Raw genomic sequence first — 10,739 nt, forward strand, 5'->3', positions numbered from 1 at the left:
AAAGAAACAAAGTTAACTTCAGACTTTTGTAGAGGAAGTTTTGAATCAAAGCCAATTGGATCAGAATTAATTATGGATAACAGAACATGCTGTAATAAAGGAAGCTGCTGAAGAGTATTCACTGTGACCCCCAGGAAATAAAAGAAGAGGTTCTGACGAAAGGTCACTGGACCCGAAACATTAACTCTGATTTCTCTCCACAGATGCTGAGCTTTTCCAGCGATTTCTATTTTTGTGTCTGATTTCAGCACCAGAAATTCCTTCAGTTTTTAGTTACTATAAAAGAGATGTCTGAGATTCATGAAAGAAAAGTCATTACCACTCTGTGCAAGAATTAAGAATGAAATGTTGATCATTGTTCAATTTCACTACAGAAAATTACTGGGAAAAGGCCAGGGAATTGGAAATAATGTCCAAACTCTTTCAAAGAGATGACACATGCATAATGGGCTGAATGTTCTGCTACGCTACAGTATCATTCTATGGAATAATTAAATGAAGAAAGAACTGAAGGAAGTTCTGTGGAAGGGTAACTCGACCCGAAACATTACCTCAGTTTTCTTTCCCCAGATGCTGACAGACTGGCTGAGCTTTTCCAGCAATTTCTGTTTTTGTTTCTAATTAATAATTTGTGTCATCTCCATGTCCCTTTTTAGATATTTCTTTTTCCTGCTGGCTGTGATGGCATTTTTCAAGGCTTACTCCTATATGAACTTTTATATTTACACGTTTTTTTCCTATTGGCCCGCATCCTACCTAACTAGTCATACTTAATTCTCACCTCTAACCAGATATCCTCCCAACCAACATCAACACAGCTGCCTGTTATAGATAACCATGAGAAGATAGCCTGTATTACAATGTTTGCCATTACATGCCCCTGTTACACATGTATGTTATAAACCTGCTGTTATACACCCTTAATACAACTCATCAATACATAGATCACACCAGCTTGTGACTGACATGTCATTACACATCTGCCCATTATACAGCACACCTTTCACATTCACCTATTACATTCTCATCCACTATACACCCACCTATTGTACACCTGTTGAGTTTCACACTCACACGTTGTATATTGTCCATTACATACCCGCTGTTATACTATGTGGTTGTACTCTTTAATTTAACTCCCACTTATTACTCTTCACTGGTCCTGACCTTGAATACAACAGCTGGAACTCCCCCCCACCCTAGTCCCCCACATTTTCCAAAATCCTTTCATGCTAATTCATGATGTCCCTCACCCTGAAATCAAGTTGGCAATAAACCACAGGAGCCTCAGAATTCTGCTATCTGTCCCCTTCAATATTGAGTGCATCCCCTACATCTATCACATTGCACTGCACCTTCTTTTCCCTCTGCCCCTCCCGACATTAGACAGCCTTCTTGTCTCAGGTGTTAGGGTCCATATGCTGATACTTTTCCTATCTTTTCTTACCTGACTACTTTGTTATCCTTTATCTCATAGGTAACAAGTTCAAGATAATGTTAAACAAGATCAGTTTCTGCAGTTCCTTGTTCTCTGTCTTGTCTGGGGTCATCATAGAATCCCTACAGTGTGGAAACAGGCCATTCGGCCCAACAAGTCCAAACCGCCCCTCCGAAGAACATCCCACCCAGACACATTCTCCTAACCCTACATTTCCCTTGTCTACCCACCTAACCTAAACATCCCTGGGCACAATGGGCATGGCCAATCCACCTAACCTGCACATCTTTGGACTGTGGGAGGAAACCAGAGCACCCAGCAGAAACCCATGCGGACACAGGGAGAATGTGCAAACTCCACACAGACAGTCGCCCGAGGCTGGAATCGAACCCGGGTCCCTGCTATTAGTTACACCAACTCCATTCTGAACTTGGAACTCTTGCCGGAGTGATTGGACTCTGGAACAGACCATCTTGACAGCATTTACTCTCCCTTCCCTTGTATCCCACCTGTGTGACTCTGAACTTAAGAAGTTCAAGGGGAGACATTTACTGCAGATGGATTCACTTGGGTCAGCCTCACTGTCAACAATCTCCCACACATTGCAGTTACAATCTGAACAGACAAATATATGAACTAGGAGCAGAAGGAGACCATACAATCCCTCAACCTGATCTGCCATTCAGTAAGATCATGGCTGAGCTGCCTGTGCCCTAACTTTCTCATTTCAATCTACCCCAATAACCTCTAGAACTGGATTGACCAACAGCATTCCCATGTCCACACTGTCAAGTCCATTCAGAATCTTACACATTTTAATAAAGTTACCCCCTCACTCTTTGGAACTCCAGTGGAAAGCTCAGTCTGTCCAAGGTTTGTCCTCTGATGAAGAGTCATCTAGACTCGAAATGTTAGCTTGCTTTCTCTCCATGGATGCTGCCTGACCCACTGTGATTTCCAGCACTTTTTGTTTCCAATATGGATTCCAGCACCTGCAGTAATTTGCTCTTACATTGTGTTTAATTGACTGTCATATGTCTTTGAGGAATGCCCTCCCTGAAGAAGTTTTGCCCTTCCCTCTGACAGGAATTCTAGTCATCTCTTTCAGCGTGTACACCTTCATTGCTTTCCATTTCACTGCTGGTGATCTCTGATGAAGAATCATCTAGACTCAAACCATAAGCTTGCTCTCTCTCCACGGATGCTGCCTGACCCGTTGTCATTCCTAGCATTTTTTCCTCATAAGCCAACCCATTCCAGGTATCATAGAACATAGAACATAGAACATTACAGCGCAGTACAGGCCCTTCGGCCCTCGATGTTGCGCCGACCTGTGAAACCAATCTGAAGCCCATCTAACCTAAACTATTCCATTATCATCCATATGTTTATCCAATGACCATTTAAATGCCCTTAAAGTGGGCGAGTCTACTATTTTTGCAGGCAGGGCAATCCACGCCCTTACTACTCTCTGAGTAAAGAACCTACCTCTGACATCTGTCTTATATCTATCACCCCTCAATTTAAAGCTATGTCCCCTCTTGCTAGCCATCACCATCCGAGGAAAAAAGGCTCCCACTGTCCACCCTATCTAATCCTCTGATCATCTTGTATGTCTCTATCAAGTCACCTCTTAACCTTCTTCTCTCTAACAAAAACAGCCTCAAAACCCTCAGCCTTTCCTCATAAGACCTTCCCTCCATACCAGGCAACATCCTGGTAAATCTCCTCTGCACCCTTTCCAATGCTTCCACATTCTTCCTATAATGCGGTGACCAGAACTGTACGCAATACTCCAAGTGCGGCCGAACCAGAGTTTTGTACAGCTGCAACAATGACCTCATGGCTCCGAAACTCAATCCCTCTACCAATAAAACCTAACATACCGTATGCCTTCTTAACAACGCTATCAACCTGGGTGGCAACTTTCAGTGATCTATGCACATGGACACCGAGATCTTTCTGCTCATCCACACTACCAAGAATCTTACCATTAGCCCAGTACTCTGTATTCCTGTTACTCCTTCCAAAGTGAATCACCTCACACTTTTCCGCATTAAACTCCATTTGCCACCTCTCAGCCCAGCTCTGCAGCTTATCTATGTCCCTCTGTAACCTGCAACATCCTTCCGCACTATCCACAACTCCACCGACTTTGGTGTCATCCGCAAATTTACTAACCCATCCTTCTACGCCCTCATCCAGGTCATTTATAAATGGGGCAGTGGCCCCAAAACAGATCCTTGAGGTACACCACTAGTAACTGAACTCCAGGATGAACATTTCCCATCAACCACCACCCTCTGTCTTCTTACAGCTAGCCAATTTCTGATCCAAACCGCTAAATCACCCTCAATCCCATGCCTCCGTATTTTCTGCAATAGCCTACCATGGGGAACCTTATCAAACGCTTTACTGAAATCCAAATACACCACATCAACCGCTTTACCCCCATCCACCTGTTTGGTCACCTTCTCGAAGAACTCAATAAGGTTTGTGAGGCACGACCTACCCTTCACAAAACCGGGTTGACTATCCCTAATCAAATTATTCCTTTCTAGATGATTATAAATCCTATCTCTTATAATTCTTTCCAACACTTTACCCACAACCGAAGTAAGGCTCACTGGTCTATAATTACCAGGGTTGTCTCTACTCCCCTTCTTGAACAAGGGGACAACATTTGCTAGTCTCCAGTCTTCTGGCACTATTCCTGAAGACAATGACGACATAAAGATCAAAGCCAAAGGCTCTACAATCTCCTCTCTAGCTTCCCAGAGAATCCTAGGATAAATCCCATCCGGCCCAGGGGACTTATCTATTTTCACACCTTCCAGAATTGCTAACACTTCCTCCTTATGAACCTCAATCCCGTCTAGTCTAATAGACTGTATCTCAGTATTCTCCTCGACTACATTGTCTTTTTCCTGTGTGAATACTGATGAAAAATATTCATTTAGCACCTCTCCTATCTCTTCGGACTCCACGCACAACTTCCCACTACTGTCCTTGATCGGCCCCAATCTTACTCTAGTCATTCTTTTATTCCTGACATACCTATAGAAAGCTTTAGGGTTTTCCTTGATCCTACCTGCTAAAGACTTCTCATGTCCCCTCCTGGCTATTCTTAGCTCTCTCTTTAAAATCTAGTATCAATCTAGTCAATCTCCTCTGAACTGCCTGCAGGGCATTTATGTCCCCCCTTAAATAAGGGCAGCCATACTGCACACATTCTGCAAGAAATAAAAAGAGAAGAAACAGAAAACTCAGCAGGTCTGGCAGCATCTGTGGAGAGAGAAGCAGCATTACTATTTTGTTTGAGTCCCATATGACCCTTCTTCAGAACTGTCAAAATCCTTTCTTAAACTTTTTTTCCAAATATTTTTGCTTCATTGCGAGAGGTTTTGAGTACAGGAGCAGGAGTGTGTTGTTGCAGTTGTACAGGGCCTTGAATATTGTGTGCAATTTTGGTCTCCTTTTCTGAGGAAGGATGCTCTTGCTCTCAACGGAGTGCAGCGAAGATTTACCACGCATATTCTGGGGATAGCGGGTCTGACATATGAGGAAAGATTGACTAGGTTGGGATTGTTTTTGCTAGAGTTCAGACGAATGAGGGGGGAATCTCACACAGCCTTATAAAATTCTGACAGGACTGGATAGGGTAGATGCAGGGAGGATATTCCCGATGCTGGGTGTGTCCAGAACCACGGGTCACAGTATGAGGATTCGGGGTAGACGATTTAGGACGGAGACGAGGAGATATTTCTTCACCCAAAGAGTGGTGAGCCTGTGGAATTCATTACCATAGAAAATAGCTGATGCCAAAACATTGAATATTTTCAAGAGGCGACTAGATATAGCACTTGGGGCAAATCACAGAATCCCTACAGTGTGGAAACAAACCTTTTGGCCCAACAAGTCCACACCGACCCTTGGAGCGTCCCACCCAGACACATTCCCCCTATAACCCAGCTAAGCTACACATCCCTGAACACTACGGGCAATTTAGCATGGCCAATCCACCGAGCCTGCACACCTTTGGACCGTGGGAGGAAACCAGAGCACCTGGAGGAATCCCACACAGACTCAGGGAGAATGTGCAAACTCCACTCACAGTCGCCCGAGGTTGGAATTGAACCCGGATCCCTGGCGCTGTGAGGCAGCAGTGCTAACCACTGAGCCACCGAGCTGCCAAACGGGGCCAAAGGCTATGGGGAGAAAGCAGGATTAGGTTACTGAGTTGGACGATCAGCCGTCATGATGAAGAATGGCGGAGCAGGCTCAAAGGGCCGAATGGCCTCCTCATGCTCCTATCTTCTGTGTTTCTAAGTTTCTATAAGAAAAGTATCTCCACCACCTCACCAAGAGTGAGAGTTTCTACCACAAAGGTACTTTTTTACTACTGCTCCGATCTTATTGGCTTCCCAAGCCAAGATTTCCCAAGATTTCCCTGATCTCTTTTTCCTTTCTATAAACCTTCCTGCACTTCAGAACCCATCACTGTGATTTGCATGGGAAGCATCACTAAAAACAAGTTTCATGTTCTGGGCATCTCCCTATGATGAAAATTTCAAAACAAAATGTTCCACTTTTAATTTTTATCTATGTTTTATTTTTTTCAAATAATATCTTCCAGCTTTCGATTTTCCATAGTTGTAGACAATTCTAATTTTTCAAAGCTGATCTTGTTTAGGTAACCAGCCAACTCACTTAGACTTCAACAATACTCTGGTGCAGTTTTGGAAGCCACTGCATCATTTTGTGAGGTCCTACTTTGCTGAATAGCAATGGGGCTGACATTTTCCCAGAGTTGGCACAGAGTTACTCTTGATCCATTCTGTCTGATTTCCAATCTAATGTTATTGAAAGATCCAATAGCCTGACTTCCAACTTTGAATTCTGCTTTAATTCTTTTTGTGATGATGTTTTCAAATTCACTGTTCCCACAAAAACAATTGTAGCCCCTTCCCGAGTGGAGTTTGAGGGGGGAGTGGTTGGTGGGAGTATAGCTGATCACTTGTCACTGATAGAACTTCAGGATTCCTATCAAAAGCTAATCAATACAGACTATATCCTTAAACCATCTGCTGTGAATCTTTAGTTTGTGCAGCTCACTCTAGTGCAAACACTAATTTACAGTTTGGCTGATCAGCCAAAATTTTATGAACACTTTCACCTATTGCTGCATGGTTCTTTTCACATACCCTATTGCTAAAATGGCTTTCTACTGCTGTGTGCATGATCATCAGGTTCATATTCATACACATATCTCTGAATTTATCATTAGCAAATCCATTGCGTTCCCCCTGACCTCTTCCATTACCAATGAGAAATTTTGTTGGCTGGTCCGTCTGGACCTGATCTACTTTTTCATCCCATTTCTATGATTATTTTCTTTTCCTAACTATGTATTGTATACATTGCCTGACAAAATCTGGTTGGCAAATCCACAAAAATGCAAATGAAAATGTATTTTTTCCTTATGCCACACCTTTAAATCCATGGCCACTAACTCACTGAAATCTTTTGCTACGGACAAATTTGCTTTAGGCTGAGATGGTGCCCTTTGATACATTTTACAAATCTCACATCTTATCACTTGTCTCTTCTATAGCATATTGCCCATCTCTTATTGAGTTATCATCCCCAAATTTGAAACTGGTGGAACTCTCAAATTCCTTAACTTTGACCTGATTCTTATTACTCAGAGTCTGGATAGCATTTTAGCCAGTTTACTCCACACACTATAGATATACATCACTGTCAAATACTGCACAATTGAAAGACTATACCATCAATGCATTCATCATCGGGCTGAAACTTCTGATGACCTATATAGTGTCCTCTCTTTGATCTATATTAGAAGAGCATAAGATACAGGAGTAGAATTAGGCCATTTGGTCCATCGTGTTCGCTCCGCCATTTGATTATGGCTCATATGTTTCTCAACTCCATTCTCCTGCTTTCTCCCTGAAACCTTTGATCCCCTTACTAATCAAGAACTTATCTACCTCTGTCTTAAATACACTCAATGACTTGGCCACAACAGCCTTCTATGGCAATGAGTTCCAGGGAACAACCACCCTCTGGCTGAAGAAATTCTTCCAAATCTTATTTCTAAAGGGTCTTCCCTTCACTCTGAAACTGTGCTTTTGGGTCCTATTCTCTCCTACTGGTGGAAACACCTTCTCCACATCTACTGTATCGGACCCCTCAGTCTTCTATAAGTTTCAATGAGATCCATCCTCATCCTTCTAAACTCAATCGAGTACAGACCCAGAGTCCTAACTGCTCCTCATATGACAAGCTTTTCAATTCTGGGATCATTCTTGAAAACCTCTTCTGGAACTCCTCCAATGCCAGCACATCCTTCCTTGGATACAGAGACCAAAACTGTTCACAATATTCCAAATGCTGTCTAACCAGAGCCTTATACAGCCTCAGCAGTACATCTCTGCTCTTGTATTCTAGCCCTCTTGAAATGAATGTTAACATTGCATTTGCTTTCCTAACTGCTAAATGAACCTGCATGTTAAACTGAAGAGAATCCTGAATGCAGACTCCCAAGTCCCTTTGTGCTTCAGATTTCCAAAGCCTTTCCCCATTTAGAAAATAGTCTATGCCTCTATTCTTCCTACCAAGTGTACAACCTCACACTTGTATTCACATTGTATTCCATCTACCACTTCTTTGCCCTTCGCTTAGCCTGTCCATGTCCTGCAGCCTTCCTGCTTCCTCATTATTACCTATCCCCCACCTGTCTTTGTTTTATCTGCACTCTTAGCAACAATGCCCTCAGTTCCTTCATCCAGATCGTTGATGCACAACACGAACAGTTGTAGTACCAATACTGTCCTCTGTGCTGGCTGGCTACCATCCTGAAAAAAGATCCCCACTATCTATCATTGACTATCCTTTGTCTAACTTGCTTGTTACCTCCTCAAAGAATTCTAACATATTTAACAGGTATGGCCTCCCTTGACAAAGACGTGCTGACTCAGCTCTATTTTACCAAACACTTCCAAGAACTCTGCAATCTCATCTTTAATATTGGACTCCAAAATCATACCAATGACCAAGGTGTTTCTGCCTTCTTCCTTCAAATTGTCCATTTTCATTTAGTTTCAGACACTTTACTATATATTGTTTGGGACAGTCCATGGTGTAGTGATACATTGAATTACACCTGAAACATCGATTGACTACACACTGAACATTTCTGGGGTTCATTCACTTATTGTAAATGCCAATTTCTCTTCTGAAAATAAATAAATCACATTTCTGTCCTCATTTCTATTGGTTTCAGTTCTGCTTTCATACTGTCACCTGTTACCTGTAGCTACATGCTCTCACCAATTTGTTGAGACTGTGTCCTCCGTCCTCTGTTGTATCACCCTTTTGCATTCCGGATGCTGCTGGGAAGCAATGCTTTCCTCAGGGTTCTGTTAGGTGCATCTGACCTTTGTTCTAGCAGCGTATGTGTATCCACAAATCTAACTCACATCAAATCTAGAAGTCTGTCCATACTTGATACTTTGGCACAGTTCGACAATTTAAATGCCAGCACAGATTGGGGAATTTGCAAATGAAATTTCTACAGCTTTAAAAATAACCAACGAAATTCCGTCATGTACTCCTCCAATATTAATATCCTCAATCTTTCCAAATTTGTCAAAATCTGACCATGCCTTGTGAGCCATCAAGAAATCATCCCTTTGATAAATTTTATCCATGAAAGTTAATAATTTTTACAAACCTTCCTTCATCTGTGTTCAGATCATCAGGCTCCAATTCTGAATATAAATAAAAAACTTTGCTTCTTATCTCTTTGTGGGTAATGAAAATATTGATGGCATCCTTCACTCGCTCTTTGGTAAAGAGATAATCCTGGTCCACATTTTAACTTTATTCTTCCACAGATCAAAGGGGGTTACTTTCAGTAAACAGGTGGGTAACCATGCCTAGAAACTTTGCATTTTAACTCAACCATCCTCTGCTATCAATGTTAAACTCCAAATGGTAACTTCACTCAAACTGTGTCCAAGTCCACATTTTTAGTGAGAGCTTTCTTTCAATGAGCCGCACACCTTAAAACTGACACACCACTATTTACTAGCTCCCCATATTTATCCAACCAATGACTCCCTATTAACTCTTTACCACAGGACCCCATCATCACATCCTTGCAATCAAACAAAGATCCATTTATGTATACTCTCTGTTTCCTGCCAGCCAGCCAATAGTCTGCCCATGCTAATATCTTGCCCTCTACACCTTGAGCTTTCATTTTCTACAATAGTATTTCATATGGTACCTTATCAAATGTCTTCTGGAAATCCAAGTGCGTGTTACTCGTTCAAAGACCTGCATAAATTGGATAAACATGATTTCCCTTTGATGAAACCACACTGAATCTTCCTGATTATTTGAGTTTTTCTAAATGTGTCGCAATGATCTCTTTAATGATTGACTCTAAACTTCCCCTTTGACAAACATCAAGCTAACTGGCCTGTAACTTCCTGCTTTCTGCCTTCATCCCACTTTAAACAGAGGGATTACATTTGCGTCTTTCTAGTGGAGTTGTGTTTTTAAAAATAGAATAGCCTTTATTGTCACATATACTTCATGAGTAAAGGGAAAAGTTTACATGTCGCCAATTACAGCGCCGACTTAGATACAAAACTATCTAGGCACAGCTTCTTTGGATTCACGATTTTAGGAAATACAGAAATAAAATGTCTAGCATTACAGAAAAGAGTTCAGTACAGCAGACTACGCTGGCGCCTAGTTTCCGGTCTGCACTGGGCCCTGGCTTCAGACCGAGCCAGCGACATGCCACAGTATAAGGCCGCTGCGGGAGGACAGGGGGTTGACATGCCATGCCAGGATGCCACGGCAGGAAACCGCTGTGCCAGGCCCGGACAACATCATACGAAGCTGGGAGGACACTGTGCCAGGCCTGGAGAATGTCATACCACTCTGGGAGGCAGCTGTGCCAGGCCTGGAGAATGTCATACCACTCTGGGAGGCCGCTGTGCCAGGCCTGGACAACATCATCTCACTCTGGGAGGACGCTGTGCCAGGCCTGGAGAATGTCATACCACTCTGGGAGGCCGCTGTGCCAGGCCTGGACATCATACCACTCTGGGAGGCCGCTGTGCCAGGCCTGGACAACATCATACCACGCTGGGAGGCCGCTGTGCCAGGCCTGGAGAATGTCATACCACTCTGGGAGGCCGCTGTGCCAGGCCTGCAGAATGTCATACCATGCTGAGAGGATGCTGTGCCAGGCTGGAGAATG

This window comes from Rhincodon typus, chromosome 30 (genome assembly GCF_021869965.1).
Source record: "Rhincodon typus isolate 14 chromosome 30, sRhiTyp1.1, whole genome shotgun sequence".
Classification (NCBI taxonomy): domain Eukaryota; kingdom Metazoa; phylum Chordata; class Chondrichthyes; order Orectolobiformes; family Rhincodontidae; genus Rhincodon; species Rhincodon typus.